The 19,001-nt window shown below is 35.4% G+C and overlaps 1 protein-coding gene across 1 annotated transcript in view; it reads left to right on the forward strand.

Annotated features, from left to right (window-relative positions):
- Window positions 1-18,581: 18,581 nt before the first annotated feature.
- LOC126371975 (serine/arginine repetitive matrix protein 2) overlaps window positions 18,582-19,001 on the forward strand; it is a 131,130-nt gene continuing 130,710 nt past the window's right edge. The window contains exon 1 of the mRNA XM_050017470.1: window positions 18,582-18,887. The gene's annotated coding sequence lies outside the window, so the exon portion shown is untranslated. The remainder of the gene's footprint in view (window positions 18,888-19,001) is intronic.

Consider the following 19,001-nt stretch of genomic DNA (forward strand, 5'->3'; position numbering starts at 1 on the left):
GATTTTATTATTACTATTGCCATCTATTTGCGAATATTTGAACTTTTAGCTGTCAACGCCATCTAGTGTCTAATAGGAAAACAATTTTTAAATTCCCTGTACTACGCCATCTATGGTTGAGTAGTTTAAATCGAATAGTTCACTGTCTCAAAGATAGGTGGCGCTGTACACATTTACAAAGCACGAATAATATAGCGCCTGAAAATTTGCAAATTAGTTAGTTTTGTACAGTAATGTACGACTGGAAATTATAAACCAACATTTTTGGATTCTATTCTATCCGCTGTAATGATCTTTGTTATTCTTGCACATGAAATGTATGGGTTTGAGTTTATATTATATTTCGTATGAGTTTACTCATATAGTTTAAAAGGGAACAGTAATGTCCGTTATTATCCCTTTTGGTAAGCATTTCCTTGTCAGTTTTGCTGGCTATGTACAGAGAACGTGACAGTCATATCTGCGCACGGGCCGTCGCGAATCGTCCTGTCAATCCTTCTTTGTTGGATCACGACGAGATTGCGGCGTAACGATTTGTACGTGTGTGACGCTACATACAGATACTATCAACGTTGGCAATTCCAGGAGGGTAATCTGACAATCTAAGTGATGTACCTATGATGAATTATCATGTATCTTGCTTGTCATATTTACTAAGTAACGAATACAATTTAAAATGCGTTGATAAGTCGACAGCGGTAAACACGATTTGACAGTATTTTAGATTGAGTTAGTACTCCAGCATTTGTGAATAATAGAAACGAGGCATTATAAAAATAAAAATAAAGAATAGCATGACTAATAATTATCAAAATAAATGTAGAAACGACTTGGAAGTAGAGACGACTCTACCCTAATAAACCTTAAGGTAAGTGACCAGGGTAGCCAGAATTGGTATGGGCGTTTTAATTTTACAATAATCAAATCTATCACGTTATACAAACAGTCGGAAGGATGTTTTTTCAAATGAAAATCTTCTATTGTGGGTTGTGTGTGACATCGATGATCGACCTCATCAACCCTGTCAGGGTTATTATTGAGCCGCCGAATGACTACAAAAGTAAATTAAAACCATATACTTAAGTAAACAGTAGCTGAGAACGACTGAAGCACGAATATCTTATTTTCGGACAATCGGGTGATGAACCAAACTTCTTCTCTCGTGTGGGTTGTGAGGTGTCATCAACCCTGGTGTCAGGGTTACTATTGAGCCGCCAAAGGCCCCTGACAAGATTCATGTAACAACTACTTACTTACATCAGTAAATAGTAACCGAGACCAACGACTTAACGTGCTTTCTGAAGCACGGATCATTTTACTTTCGGACTATCAGGTGATCAGCCTGTAATGTCATAATCAATCTAGGGATCACAAAGTAATTTTTGTAGTAAGTTACTACCGGGAATCAAACCCGGAACTGAATCACTGGACAGGGCCTGTTCTATATGAAAATGATTCAGTAACAGAAGCTAAAAATACATCATATGAAGAAATGTAACGTCATCTAAGTACTGTAGAGACATCACGTCTGTCAAACAATTTGTTAGCTATCAGATACAGCTGTCGGATGGCGGACTGCCGATTAAAAGTTGATTGCGATATGGTGAACTTGACTCGGGTGTACACTTGCGAGTAGGTGGATGTCAAGTGTATTCAGTTTATTGTAGGTTGTAATAATGTTGCTTTATAACATAATAATAAGTAGGTAAATGTAGTCGGCTGAAAAAACAGCTGTGAAAACAAAAATACTCAAGATTTTGGAATTTATCTATAACACCTATACTATATATAACGTCAATATTACAGATAGTTTAAAGGTTGGTAACATAGAGGTAAAATAATTATTGCTAAAAATAATAAGAAGTAATAAATAAAAAAAATCATGGTCCTAGAATGAAACTATTTACAATTACTCTTTTAACAACAAACCAATAATTTTGGTTGTTATAAATTTAATAAACAAAACATTGGTTAAATAGTTTATTTTGAAGTTATATTTAGCCTGTTGTCATATTTTACGCTGTCTTTTTTATCTATTACATAAACAAGCACTTTACAACTAGGTACATGAAGTAACTTCTACTTATGAAAGTAAATATACTAATGAATAGCAAAACTATGAACATACGAAACATTTGCGAATCGCAACTTTCGACCGTAAACTTGACAATGTGGGTGGGAGCTAGAACAACAAGTATAATGACTCCACGTCACTTTATATAACACCTGTGTGTTGTTATGTCATTAATTATTCGAAGTAATTGTCCTCTAGTCAATAGAGCTACTTACGCTTATATATTTTTTTTTTTTTTTTTGAAACTTATACATACATATGGGACACTTAAATATAGCTGGCGAGGCGTGGGTGTACGTATCTATACTGTACACTCTTGCCTACTTATTCTGGGATTCCGGCGTGATGCTATTATGTTATGTTTTTTTTTCGTTGATGCTGTTAGGAGTTGTGAATAATATACGTATAATAATGTTTTGAGTAACTTTCATCATTTAAAGTATTATTTTATTCATGGATGGCGCCTACTACTAGGCCGGATAATGTTAATAGGGCTATGATAAGGAAAGTAAGAACTAGACAGATTAAAAAGAAATATTGAAAGGAAGAAATGTGTTTAATAATTTGAAACTCGAGCTCCTTTGTCAACATTTATAATGTATTTAAAACATGTTTACTATTTTGTTTCTTATTAGAAATTAAGACATTATCCTGTGTAAATTATGTAACTGTGAATTACATCAGAACTAATACATATAATAATAAGAGTTAGTTAAGAAAAAGTGTAAATGAAAAACAGAATGCGTGGAAGTACTAGTAAATAAATAAACACTTTTACTAATAGTTCTACCAACATGATGTGCGTATTAATGGTTTAGGCTAAACTTTGTTTCTAGGTAGATTTCCATTATTTATGCAGTAGCAGGTAACAATCACGTAGGAAATACCACAGGTAGCCATATATTTATATAGAAATACTGGTTCATAAATAGCGTCTAGTTTTGCCTTGGCTAAGCTACCTAATGACCATATTAGATGTGTGTCAGTTTAGTTTTTAATATCCTTAGCTGCGTATGAGTCATGTGCGTGATATCTCATTTTTTGTCGGACAGTGGCACGTTCTTCCGAATTTGCACACGAGCCTTGCCCACGCGCACTTTATAAAATAGGTACGGTAAGGATATGTCTACTTTGGTGGTAAGATAATTTAATGCATATTTTATTTTATTCTGATTTTCCACGCTGAGTAAATGTCTCATTCAATTTGTATCTCAACTTTGATGTACTTAGTTATCTGTTAAGTCGTGCAAAGTAGAAATGCGTATTATGCGAAAGCAGAGCTTAAAAGACGTACACATCAGGTGACATCAGGGTTGATGGGTTTGGTAATCCACCTCACTACCCACACGATAGAAGAAGGCGTACGAAAAAAGATCGAAGTAAGTGTATGAATACTTCGATCTTTTTTTTGGCGGGACTTACTTATTGTAGATTCACCTCGAAAGATATTTTCTAAGTGGCCGAAAGTATAGATGTTAATAAATGTACCTACTTAAAGTATGAATAAAATAAGCAATCAATGTTTTGTTTCTCAAAGAATTCGGCGTTAAGCATTCATGTCGCACCTATTGTATATTCAGGAATTCGAAAACCGTCAATATGAATAGAGTCCTTCTTATAATGTACGGCGTGCCTGGCCTACGACGCGTGCCATTTTAGGCCTGCGCCATTGACCTTAGCTTCTTAGCTGCCGTGATGATGCCAAATTTGGATCCACTCATAACTTCATCCTACTTCAATGTCGAGATGCCAAAAACCAGGGTAACTCTAAACTATTAAGCATGTTACAAGGTTTTATTTGCTGAAGAAAAGATGAGCACTTCATTTTGCGGTGTACGTGTCTCTGACTAGCCCAATTGGGAACATAGTCGTAAGTATATGTTATGTACTACGTTATATGTTGTGGTACTTAGTTCACTAAGTACACTTTCTTTTATACCGTGAGCTTTCTGTTATACCGTGACACCGGATGAAAACATATAAATAATAAAATTAAGACTATTTTTTGAATATGGAATCATATGTAAACACATTCGTTCGCGGATATTCCGTTCTCTTTCTTCTCTCAATACACATCAATCAAAACGCTGTTGTTTTGTTTTGTCATCACAAAATCACCGCCCCGTCACCCAAGGTTTTCTTCACCAACGTAGACCGTAAACTAACCAAAATACCCGTACCATAAACCGAAACTGCGACGAAGTAGTTTTTTTGATCCAGTTAAGCCTACATGTAGCTCTCCAAATATTCAGGCTGTGGGCGACCAGAAGACCTTGCAGGCAACTAGGCCGGAGCATATTCTATGGCGACGCAGACAGGTTTCCAACTACTGGCGTTAATGCTGTTGTGACAAATTATACCGTGACAACATATATCTTTATTATCTTGTGTAGTAGGGTTGTAGATAATCATTGAAGGAAACCCAATTACAATTATTTATTACGTTCGAAATAATATTCAAATGTATTTCGGTGATTAAATTTTATGTTATAATGTTGAAGTAATAGTAGATTTTTCATTCGAACTTTCACTAATGTTTCTCTTAAAATATTTACTGAAAATGTTACTTGTTATTGCTTTCTTGCAAATACCTATTTGATATCAGACCCTGTATTGGAAACGCAGGGGATATGGAGATTCCAGCACCCAAAACTACAATATTACACTGATTTAAAAAGATCGATCGGAACTAAACTCTTCTTCTTCTTATAAAGATGCCATGCCATATCAGACGTCGGTGCCCACCACCGCAAAGTCTTCCCTATTCTGAGCCAGTCCCTATTGTCAGTTCATTTTTTTATACTTCCATCCACCACCCTATATATCCTATATATCCATCCACCCTAACACAGTTTTATTTTATCTAGCATCGTTTTTTCTATAGTGTTTTACAAGTTATAAGACTTGCTTACCTAACCTGAAGATACATAATAAATTTTTTAGTAAGAAAAATGGTACAGTTTGCAGTTGTTCAAAAAAACAAAAAAAGAACAAAAAACATACAACACACAAAACAACAATAACATGCAAAATCTAACACTACATATACAGATTATGTAATATATGTTATGTATACGTATACAGGTCCGGATAGGAAACTAGTCCGTATAGACTAGAAAAAAGTTCTAATATCCGTTACTTAAAAGTAAGTCACTAACTAAAACTTAAATCACTAATTTAAGAGTCACGCTCTTGTCGGTGTATTCTCTATGCTACTTTTTAGGGAAAAATAGGGCAGTGGTTTCCCTCTTGCCTTCCGCCACGCAGTACAAAAAAAAGTAAGTATGTCTTCTAATTTATAACCGATACGCTTCTCGCTCACAGTGATACAGTGGGTTTAGCTTTACTGTTTATCGTATTACTGCATTTGGTGTTTATGCACTTTCGATTGGTCGCTTTTGGTAAACCAGGCCGCGGTCCCATGGTGCCTAGTGTTGGAAATGATGACTACTAGCACTAACATGAATAATATTAATTAAAACACATAATACCGGGTTCAAAAAATGTATGAAAAATATTGGAGAATTGGAGATGTCCTTAGGAAAGGTTCAGTACGATCTACTCTGATCTGGCGTGCGTGTATGAAACGATTGATGAATGTGGACGAAGCAAGAGAAGTGTGCCAGGATCGAAGCAAATGGAATTCCATAGTCTCTGCTTACCCTGGGAAATAGGCGTGAGTTTATTTATTGCATGTATGAAAAATATCGTAAATTGAATCGTTCGGCAAACTAAAAAATAACATAGCATCATGAAGTATTCACTATTTCCCTTACACACTCCCAATTTGTAAAGATTTGCAACGCAGATTGGTAAAACTTTCACCATGATGCTAAGTGCATACATTCATATACAAAAAATATAATATAATATTATGCAAAGTTAGCAACTTGAAAAAAAAGATAGCTGTTGTTGAAAAATATGAGTGAAAAGTTGCTATCCTTCCTCTTTATATAATCTCTTTACATTATAATCTCTTTTGTGATTGCGCCTTAATCACTAAGATACAAAAAAAGGCTTTTTGGCGGGAGACGGGAACGGGACAGTTGCTTTCTTCATTGAATGATCTAAATAATTAATACGAAGTGGTGTTTTGTGGTTAATGATCGCATTAAGTTAGTCGGAAGACATTCGCGAATGTTATTATATTGGAGTATTCAATAAACAAAGTGTATCTGCCTATTTTCGCTTCGTGCCAGGAAGCCGCTTCATAACTCAAAAGTTTATGCGGACTTTTGAGTTAATTCGTTTGGGGTTCGGAGTAGGAGTCTACTCCGAGGGTGGGGGCTTAGGTTTCATCATCATCACCTTTCATCATTTCATTAATCATCAAGGAAAAAACATACGTCAGACATGGCTGTATGGGCATAGTTCCCTTTGCCTTACCCTTCGGGGAAAACCAAAACAAAAAACAAAAAAGATACAAAAAAGTACAAAGATTCTGCAGTCTACGAAATTCATGTTCGATTTTTAAACACTAATAGTACGAGTATGCTTGTTGTACTCGTTCACCCGACCGATAGTTGTAAAATCGAAACGTAATCATGTATGTCCAAATAAACAATTACACTGCCTATATTTAGAGTCATATAAGGAGTTGATCGTAACGAGCAGGAACACAACCATTACAATCATTATGCCAGTTTTAATGTATCATAAGTATTGTTAATATATTAATATATAACCAGTGAGACAACTATATCACAGTTCATCCCATCTCGTAAGTTACGCCGCAAAAGTGCACAAATTTATCAAAAATATTAGTGCATAATTTCGATTGTCTACTTCCAGCAGTGTGGGTTGTGTCTTGATATGTTAGTCTGTTTCATTTTTATATACTGTGGAAAAAAGGCATTTATGAATTTTGGGCGAACAATAGATCATATTCGTACTCATAAAATATTTATATCCTGCCCTTATCCCCTACGTAGGGTCATCACAAAATATATTCATGGTATCATTTTCGACGATCATATATATGTTGTTACCGTTTTATATTGGGTCTAAAATGTGTTGTATAACTAAATGTGAAATAAATAAATCTAATCTAATTTATATCCATGAATATAGATAGATCTACCGACAATCCCGAGAAATGTATTTCGGAGGTATGTGACCTAACCTATATTGGGCTGGTTTTCCCTCCGCGGTCAGATAGGCAGTCACTTCTAAAAACCGAACCTGTCAGACCTTCAGGTTAGGTAAGCAGACCCCGTAAAAACGGGATAATGCTAGGGAGATGATGGATTCATCCACATTAAAAATAATTAATGTATGGAAAATAGGTTTATTTATAATAAGTTGCAGCACTGCGTGTGTTCACAGTGCGGCATCATGGTCATTACCGACACATGGATAGGTCATAATATGTGATGTGGTTTGAATGCACCGCCGTCATTATGACATAATTTGCTAAACTTATTATACGGAAGGTCTTTGAACGTTGTATATGTCATTTTATTGTATTGGTGTATATTTGTATGAAATGCACAAAGATACTTAAGCAATTCCATGCACTAAACAATTATTCAAACAGAAATACCTATTTTATTAAAATCACATAAGCTTACTACTATATCTAAATGGGGCAGTCAGATGTAAACTACAATTAAAAACATATCGACGATATTATAATACAATTATTTAAATCTTTGACACTTTTCTAAGCCACTTATTTTTGTTTCTTCACTTATTTTCCCTTCTTAACTCGTTGATGTCTTTTGTATAGGCGCAGTGCAGGGCCCAGGGCACAACAAAACTGATTTAAAAAAATCGTGCTATGGCAACAATAACCCATATCTATAATGTGGAGAACAAACAAATGTTGTAATTTGATTGTAATCGATAGCACTGCCCACTATTTGAAGTCAATGAGCTTAAAAACTAGATACGCAGTAGGACGTACGTAACCTATTATAAAAAGTGTTATCTTTACTAAATAATATCGTGGGTGGGATCACGTCATTTCTACTTAGTAGTTATAGTATCAATATATAATATAGGTAAATTATAAAAAAAAGAAACGTGATGTGAAAAAGTTACGTCTAGCAGCCGCAGATGTTCTTAGAACTAGGAACTTCTTCGAAGCATATAATGATTTCAAGTTATTACAAAATAACGATATAAACTCATGAACTGTGTTGGAATATAGTCATAATTATATTCCAATTGGGGTAGTCAGAGGTACATCCATCGCACGATGATTCAAGTACCCAAATCTCACTGATCACTGTTATATCTCTCACTCCCAAATCTCTGTTAGACCAATGTCAAGGTGGTTCAAGATAACTTTGGAAATTACAATAAGTTAATTCTTTTTTTTAATGATCACTGATACTCTCGTAATAAATTAAATGCATTTTGGCATTAATGATTCTGTAGGGAAAGTGTGTGGTTGTACCATCGGACGATTGGACCATCGGGAGTTAAAATCGCTATGGTACAACCAGTTGCACCAAGCGGTTGTACCATGGGTCACGCAGGATATTTATAATTACCCATACAGCCAGCATAAGTTGCGGATCCAGTAAAGATAACTTTTTATAAATATTGTTTGAAGCAACACGATTGCCCAACACTTATGGTCATAGTCAAACGTTGCAGTGCGCATGCGCTGTCACAGTTCTTTCATCAGCTGATCAAACACCTGTACAATGGGGCAACAGTATTAGTACTCGTATTATCGTAATGTTGGCATCTCGCGATTATAGTACACAACTTACGTACTTTTAGGCTGGTCATGCGCTGAGCAAGTGTACTTAAAAATGTCATGTACTATGTGTTCAAGTGCGTGCAGGCAAGGTTGTTACGATGCTAAGATTTCAATGGTACTTTTGTGTTTCTTCTTTTCACTATTAACAAAAAATCATATTTACGTAGTTTTTGTCAAATTCCAGATCTGTCGCACAGGTTGCCTATGTCAGGGATTCTTAAAGGGGGTTTTGCTAACTGAAGGGGTTTCGTAGAATAGTTGCTATTGAATTATGGCGTTGACAGCGACTCCCCGAACGGCGATTCCCGCTATGGCGAGTCTCTTTACGGCGAGTGGCTTACGTCGCGCGTTTTTTTGTATAGTACAGTCAAGGAGGGCAGCAGTAACTGTCAGTACTATTCAAAGGCGGAGGACAGGAGTCCTAGTATGGCTTTGAAATAGACTACTCTGGGCACCATCCCACTTGCGTCAGACAGAGTACTGCGGGGCGGAAGGCAAAAGGGAAACCACTGCCCTATTTTTCCCTAAAAAAGTAGCGTGGAAAATGTTGCGCCGACAAAAGCGTGGTTCTTAAATTGATGATGATGACAGTCAAGGCGGGTTCCATAAACAATATGTATTTGGTAGGTGTTCTGTTATATTAAATGTACCCCTGGTCCAACTCTATGATCTATAACCTATCTTAACTACTCAACTGACTCACGCCCACTATGCCTATGACGGCTGGCTGGGCCAACCATTTCATTATAACCTAAACATAGTATAATATCACGCCTGCATACCCGAGGGGTTTTACAGAGGTGTATAGTATAGGTATACACACATATTGCCATTATTATTTAACCCATTATACATCTATTAGACATAAAATGATCCGAAGATCCCAACCAATTAAGATCAATAAAACGTACTAATAACTAATCATATATACAAACAAAAGTGAAACGACGGCCTAACATTACATAGTATAGTAGACACGAGCTGGTTACAAAAGTATTCGCCTGCGGGCTTCTGCTATCTGAGCATCTGTGAGGCAACCAGAGACAACCACCGGTAATTTACTCCTTAGTTAACGATTGTATGCTTTATTGGACCAATTAACCGGCTATGCCTTCTGATAAATGGGCCTCAGTACTGCTTCGGGGAGTTTATTAATGTTACAGCCTTTTTGTATTCACTTACCGGTCTTTCGTGGGTGTGTTGTTTTCGGGAAGATTATGACTATAATATATATATATATAATATTTATTTATTATATTTAACAGCCTCTGTGGTCTAGTGGTTAGAGCGTTATGCTCACGATCTGGAGGTCCGGGTTCGATTCCCGATGGGGACACTGTCGAAGTCACTTTGTGAGAATTTCCTGATTGAGTTGAATCACCTGATTGTCCGAAAAAGTAAGATGATTCCGTGCTTCGGAGGGCACGTTAAGCCGTTGGTCCCGGCTATTAGCCGTAAAAACACCTCCACCAACCCGCAGTGGAGCAGGGTGGTGGAGTATGCTCCATACCCCCTCCGGTTGATTGAGGGGAGGCCTGTGGCCAGCAGTGGGACGTATATAGGCTGTTTATGTATGTAATTATGTATGTATATATTTAATATAAAACAAACTATTATTTGATTAAGGAGTTGATCAAAGGTGCTTTTAAAATAAAATAATAACCATCGTAGTTCAGGAACAACGTTCTAAATTAAGTGACTGTCAAGTGTCAAGTCTATTCTGAGGATAGATATGTTATGATTATAGTATAAGAAGTTTTGGATAACTCGTCTGTGCTGATAAATAATACTGTATTTTATTCTTTTATACATACAGGGGATACAGGCATGATGGAACGTTATGTTTTAGTTGTCGACCAACTCAAATTACAATATTTTTCATACATACATACATAGTATCTGCTTACCCCGGTGGGAAATACGCGTGAGCTTATGTATGTACATACGTACATAAACCCACCGGGTTCTCACCAGGATTAGCAGGGACTGTGGAATTCCATTAGCTTCGATCCTAACGTAAGTACCTTTCACTACTCTCTCTCTATGACTTTTATCTGTTCTGCCTATCGAAAAACTTTTTGAGGTGACTTTACTTCTATATATTTTTATAGTACAGTAGACTAACTACTATTCAATACAAATTAACAAAGAAAAAAAGCCTGTCGAAGGCACCTTCGCCTAAAGTAGGTACTTCGTAATCCAATAAATTAAGGATATTAAGTTGCCTTTGTATCTGTTTTTTCCACTACATAACACACTGAGAACATAATGACCTCAGGTGCAAAAAGTATGAAACTAATTTAATAGTATATCTAATAAAAAATATCGTCCACGCCACGAGTAGTCTACAAGTACACTTATATATGTATACACTGCGATAATGCGAAATAGAGATGAAAAAATTTCCTACTCACATACCTATTCTTTACTTACATTTACATTTTACATTTATTACTAGACAGTATGCACAACTCACACCAGTATTACAGTAGTCACCCCGGATAATTAAAAATCTCATTCGTACCGCCTAGCGCGTAAAAGCGAGTGAGATAGACAATCTGTCTTTACACCTTAGCGACTTTAACATGCAAAATATATACCTGGGATGGAACTAGAGTTCTTTTTAGATTTTTTTATCAAGTGTATTGTTATATATGGGACGCGACATAAGACACCGCGAATGCTTTTGCGTTGAGGGCAACCGAAGGGCGCGGTGCGCGGCGAAGAGGTTAGCCAGAGAGGAAGCAAAAAAAATGAAGTGACGGGGAAGTGCAGCGAGCGCCATCTAGCGCCGAGACTCGGTTGCCCGCACGAAATACGTAGCTGCTTTATTTTCAAATATTAAGCACGTTTAAATCATGTCGCGACATGATTTAAAATAGGAGCAGATTAAAAAATATCACCCACATGTTATACTCTAATGATAAGTACGTCATTAACTATGACAAACCTCAAATAGATACTTAATAATAACATTTACTTAATAAAAAACTTCCAACAGACACGTCCTATGCTTGAAATATAGCTTCAGTAAGATACTTCCGCAAATATCAAGATTATATTATTATCAATATTGCAGTGATTTATGATCAAACTGGTTTATAATTTGAATTTGAATAGAATTATTGCAAATGATTTTATATTATAGTATAGGTATGTACTCAGATTGAATTTTTCTTTTGTTAATTTGCAAAAAAAAAAAAAATATATTTGCGGTTGCTATTCAAATTCAATTTTTATACTTTTTATAAGACTTGTAGTTACAAATTTGCATGTTAGCAGAACCAATTTTAAACTCATAATAATAAGGAGATTTGTGACAATTTTTGTGTAGCGACTCGCGATTCTTGTACATCAATATTATGGTCGTAAAATTTACGTCTGAAAGGATATTGTATGCTATTTCCAAATGTGCGTCACAATACGAAAGATATAGTTTAATTATTTTCCAGATTTTTTAACAAAGTACGACATCGTATCAACAGTGGCTGCAAGTTGTCTTTGATTACTTGTGGCTCTGCCCACCCCATTAGGGATTACGAGCGTGAGTTTATGTGTGTATGTTGTGTATGTTTAACAAAGTATCAAAGTACCATACTATAATTATTAAAATAATGACATCACACATGGTAATATATAATTAATTTACACTCAAACCAGAGATAATGAGTAGAGACTGAGACTAATAGCGTGGATAATAAATATCTTGCTAATAATTTTGAGATTTTCAAACGCCTACACACACCTTATTTTACGATCTTAAATTAGTTGGTCATATAAAATACCCATTCATTAATGGTCATTGACTTATGATATAAAAGAAACATTTCTATTGTGTTTAAATGGTGGCTCTATACAAGAAATATCGATATCGAAGTTTATAAAAGAACTTCCTGTGTTATTTCAAAGTATTTGCTGCTGCGAAGGAGGTATTTAAATTAATGGCTTTTGGTTTTTTTGCAGTCTATGAATTAACAGTAGCTGCAGTTGATATTAATTTAGATTTGAGACTAAACTCATTATACTCTCCTACCAATAAAAGTCACAATACGGTAAATTCCTTCATAATTTACAGAAGTTATACACATGTTTTCTTTCACATATTATTAGCAATGCATATTAATAAGAGCCAATTAATATATGGTTCATATTCAGCTTATGAATATAGGTGGATAATTAAGGGTCTTGAGGGTCTTTATTCTCGGTAAGGTGTGTCGGGAGCGTAGAGCCTTCACTCGGACCAGTGGGAGGACCTGCCCAACAATCTTATTTATCAGCCCCAGATGCATACCAATGAAGCGTGGGTTGATTTTGCATAAACATTGCCATGTCATAATCCCAGTCGCCCAACGGCCCTTGATGCAAAAACTATGAAAATTCTGAGCTTATTTAGAAGTATAATTTCGACGGGGAAGAAGCAAATACTCCTATCTTACACAGACCTAACTTTACAGGAGGAGGAAAAAACTGAATAACTTTTTTGTTAATAATTATAGCGCGACGTCATGTTCTGAAGGTAGTTTTGTTATTTCAAGAGACATTTTTTTAAACTAATATTAATTTTGTATATATAGAGGAATTAAAGTTAATGTAAGTTAGAGCCTATTGGTTTCTGTGTTGGGTCGAAAGTTTTGACGTTAGACGGTTTTTCCACTTGCAATTAATCCTTCAAATTCCTATTGTTTGACTTATTTCTCTTTGTAAACTATTCACTGTAGCTTCAAAAACCTATTAATAATTAAAAAAAACAATAACTATAAAACTAACGTAAATTATACATGATTTTGTAAGATAGGATGTATTGCTTTGAATGAATTTCAAATTATGTTCAAGTTAGGAGATATTATAAAGCAATGCTGCAACATTTAACTAGTAAATATTTAACTGTAAACTATTATAAAGCATGAAATATAATAACAAATAATCGTATTTTTTTTAAAAATACTGAAACGACAGCTTTTTTAAAGAAAAAAGCTTAGCATTTTTAATGAAAATAAACTTTGATCTTAAACAAGGTTTAACAAATTATTTATTGATCATGATAAAGTAGGCACCTTCGTTTTTTAATTGGCATTTAAAAAAAATATCAATATAGTACGAATTATATATGAGGCCTTTAAAATCAAAGGCAGCTAAACGCCATAATATCGTAAAATGAGTTGGCGCCATCTACTTTCGTTAGTTTAACACACTTTATCATATTCATTTTAGTAACAAATGCAGGAAAATCCCTATAAAATTCGGGTCAAAAGTTGATACTGGTATCAAAGACAGCTACATGCCAACCAGTAAAAATCAAATATAGCTACGATTGAGCTACGAGTTACGCCAACCAATCAGAGAGCTGGATTTCAGAAAACGAACATGGCCGCTGCCGTACAATTCATATTATGAATGTGTCGTCCAGTTTTTAGCGTTATTCTTGTGTTTTTATTGAATTCCGTGACAATTCTTTTGCTAAACTTCGAATTTGGATAACCATGGAGGTCCCTGTAACAAGAGCAACTGCGGGCAAGGTTCGTAAAAGAAAAAGAAACCCCGAGAACTGGAAAGCTAATATTGCTAAGAAAGACCTTTCTTTCTTAGTTAAATGTTAGTTTAATGGTGACTGTCATTATCAAACTCAGTTATATCCAGTTACTCAGAATCAAATACAGCAATATCCTATAGTTGGAATCAAAGCCAGCTAAATGCTATTTTATTTTCACTTTGTATTCAAATATACAGGGAGCTTTATTAATTAAAATTCATATTATCTTAATATTCACATTCTCTACAAATCTGTCTTAAAATATAGAATATTGTATCTACCTGAACAAAGTTATCGATTTTTGTAGCTTACTGATTATTTGACAGACTTGGATTTAGCTGCCTTTGATTTTATAGGCCTCATATTTATTAAGTCAATAATCAACTGAGATCAACAAGTAGGTACTTATTAAAATCATTATCAATAGCCCGGTCAATAAAGGGGTTGTAGAGTATGTGGGAGGAATCCTATGATTTTTCTTCAGGAATGTGTTCCGGAACACATTCCAGAATGCGTCCTTATTTATGGAGTTAACATAGTAAAAATTCCCACGTTTACATGGTGTCATTTCCGTAACTTAATGTTTACCAAACCATACAAAAATATAAAATATCGATATTTTTGTATGGTATTGGTCGTTCGATATACTTCTCACTTTTTATTCTAAATTCCTCTCCAAAATTAAAACTGTGGGATTTTTTTTGACAAAAAGATAATTTTAAATAACCCAGTTATCCAATATCAAATAATTAACTTGTCAAACAATTTTTATTAATAACTGTCTTTAAAAAAATGTTTAATATTGAAAAGTGTCAGTGATCGAATCACCCCAAAAAGTAGATCTTGGGTCCATCATCTCTTGTTTTTGAAACAAAGACACATTTCGTGCCATGCCCATTGCCCATCATCATCCATCGACCTCCATCATCTTCCATTAAACAAAAAGACTCATGCTTGATTCTGAAGATAGGAGCTATTATCGATTAAAACATGAGATAGGAGTTATTTATTTCTGTAGAAAGGAGATATTTTTATAAAAAATATTGCAACATATAAAATCTATATTTTAAGAGCTATTTCTATTAATCGAAAATCACCCTAAAAGTAGGAAATATACAACGGAGATCTTGCCAGCCAACGTAAAATTAAATTTCGCAACGAACTACATCAAAAAGTCGATTTGCCTAAAAATGTAAGATAGGAGTATTTGCTTCTTCCCCGTCGATTTGTAATTACTGGCAGGTTTGTTTCGTTGAGCGTTAATATCGTTTTGAGTTGTTGATACTGCTTGGAATTCAATTTATTATATTCTAGATAAGATGGGAAAAATTATACACCTAGTTCAGAATTATTAGGGGGCAGCTTTACGTTAGATGCCAACTACAATTTGCCCAGTCAAGTACCTAGTGAATTACGTTTGAGACAAAACTATCGTCATCATCAATACACACATCACAATGAAATCATAACAAGTACAGTGGTTGAGCGTTGTGCTCACGATCCGGAGGATCCTGGCGGGGACAAATCACAAAAATCACTTTGTGATCCCTAGGCTGATCACCTGTAAAAAGTAAGATGATCCGTGCTTCGGAAGGCACGTTAAGCCGTTGGTCCCGGTTATTACTTACTGATGTAAGTATAGTCGTTTCATGAGTCATGTAAGAGCCTATGGCGGCTCAATAACAACCCTGACACCAGGGTTGATGGGGTTGGTAATCCACCTCACGACCCACATGATAGAAGAAGAAGAATTAAAATACCTACTCCCATTTGAGTCTTTATCTATATAACATAATACATATAACAAAAAGCGGGTACTCGTATATACCGCATGTTGTATGTGACACGACAATAAAATACATTTGAATCTCTGACTGTGAGATTATTTTGTTCGCCATGGTCCTTTTGTGCGATGCAAATGGTCATCGGGAGCATCTTGATGAGCTGTGGCCAAGCGATAAACTTGAGAATACGTTTGCATGTAATAGGCCCCACGGTTATTATACGAGTAGGCTTTTGTACTTCGTTAAACATGTTGTACGCTTCGATTAATATAACGCTGTATGAATGTAAATCTTTATTAAAAACGGGATATATAAACATAAATCAACATAATATATTATCACGCCTGTATGTAAGTATACCTGAATACCCTTTGCAGGGGTAAAACTTACAGTGGAGAACTAAATTAGATATATAATGGCCTCGATTTCTGCAGACACGTCCTAACTTTATTTTAAGTTATACCCGTCATTTTCTTATCCGCCGCAAAGGAAAGGGACGGATGATTGTCAACAAGTTAATTTTAAAATGAATGAATAATCCTTGCGAATAAAATAGGCATCTCGCTGGTATGCAATCCGTTTGACGTGCTGTGTACTTAATTCTGTCGGGTTATTGGCCGATGTAAAATTTTTAGACGGTTGTTTTAGATTTCTGCTTAACATTGACGTGTATTCCATAAATTTCATGCCTGTAGATTACCCGTCCCTTTCTTTTTCAACGGATAAGAAAATGACAGGTATAACTTAATATTATATGGCGTTTGTAGGAATTAGCACAATTAAGTAGGTACCTACAGGCAAGTTGCCATAATTTGTGTAGTTGTCAGCACAGGCGGTACGGGTCCTGCAAATTATATACTTAGAGAGCTTTGACCAATAGACGCAGCGAATACTATCTACGTGGACAAACGTAGTAAGTACGGCTATTTGTTGAAGCCCTCGATATAATTGGGTAGTTTCCTAGGTCAAAAATAAATTTTGGTCACTAAATAAAGACAGATCTGAAACTGACCAAAACATTTTCTTTTATTTATTTAACCAATTTATGCAATGAATAAAGAAAAATGTAATAATAAGTGCGACATTTTGTCATGTTTTTCTATGACGTTATAAGTTGCTTTTTCATACAAGTTCCATAGTAATTTCGTGTTTTGACGTTTAGTAAAATGTAACTGATTTGACTAGTTGGAAACTACCCTATTTGCGGCATGCGGCATGTGGCACTTGTGCCGCGGGCATCGGTTTGAGCTGTGTATACCGCAGCTCTCAAAGTTTTAAAGTTTTCGATATGATTATTGGCGTAATTTTGTATTCGGAAGCAGCTACTATCTGTTCATAGAGACAAGGAGGTTTTTTTAGGCGTGACTTATTGTAAATTTGCCGCAGATGACATTAACTATTTGGCCGGACAAATGAGGAGCGCTGAAGGCTCTCACCCGGGAGACAAGGAGGATTTCATAACGAAAGCTGCTAAATCCTCACCTCAGGTTGTTTAACCTTGTTGATAAATTCTTATCACCGTCACGATTTTGAAATGAAAACGAGTAAACAAAACAGCCTCCTTGGGACAACGCAAATAACACATATTTGACATTATTTTAACATAACATAAGCTCAAAACCATATACCAATCGGGGTAGCCAAAGGCAAGTTCATCTTGCGATGAATGAACCTTTGGCTACACACACTTTACCAAGCTTTCTGTTAGACCAACGTGGTGGTGAGACATATCGCCGTTTATAATGATAGAGCCAACTATTTTTAACACATTCTTTCTGCATAATTATTCGTATATTATAATACTACTAAGGAAAACTCATCTCTCGAGCGAATCTATTCTAAACGATGATTTAATTCTGAGACAAAATACAATTCTATAGCCAATAGAGATACAAGCACATTCCCATTAATTATATTTAATATAATATTATGTCTAAATACCTTTAAAATATAGATAGGTACCTAAAACAAGTTTTGACCTGTGTTTCGGACCGGTCCTAAGCTTTAGCCAATAAAATAAACTGCTCCTTTTAACGGTTGTTGTATGGTCCTAATTTGAATATGATAAGATATTTAAGGCGCAATTGAATTTCGATATTAGCTGTTCTTACTAATTTTATATTTGGTATAAAAAAATGTGATAAAATCTCCGATTGGTTGAGGGGTGGCCTTAGCTCTGCATTGAGACGTAAGTATATAGGCTATTAATGTTTGTGTTATATACGTGGTAAAATATTTATATTTTTGATTGAAATACTTTTAGACTACTTACTTAATGTCTCTAATTTCATAAGTTACATTCGTGAGACAATCTAAGCTAATTAAAATTTGATTATATTTAAAAAAAATGAATATATCTTCACAGTTGACTTGTCAAAGCCATAACGATCGTGCGTCATTCATGCTACATGGAGTAGCGCCTTAACCGTCGTCCACGCATTTTCCATGCCGCCACCGGTCCGCGCCCCACTCCTGCGCATGCCGCGAGGTTTCCGCGCATGCGCCGCTGTCAGCGTACTATAGCCTCTGTCCCGACCGCGCGCGTCCACAACGCCACCTATTTTGTCCACTTTTCTTAATGAAAAGTACGACTATAGTGCATGCAGCTGTAAACGTACCCTTAGTAGTACCTTCTAGTGTTGTGCCATAGAGTCACGTTGATTTTCAACGTTATTGAAATATTGTTTTGTTCAGTGAATTTCAGTGTTTCAGTGACAGAAAGTTTCAGTAAACAAGTGTGTCTTTTGTGATCATTGCCAGCCGTACGACATTGTTATTTTATCGGAGGTTTGTGATTACAATATTTTTAATTTGCATGTATCTAAACATGTAATTACGTTTTAATTTCGCATGTCGCTACTTATTTATAAAACAGGACGTGGTTCATATATTCGTTTACAG

The sequence above is a fragment of the Pectinophora gossypiella genome, chromosome 13 (assembly GCF_024362695.1).
Source record: "Pectinophora gossypiella chromosome 13, ilPecGoss1.1, whole genome shotgun sequence".
Taxonomy (NCBI): Eukaryota; Metazoa; Arthropoda; class Insecta; order Lepidoptera; family Gelechiidae; genus Pectinophora; species Pectinophora gossypiella.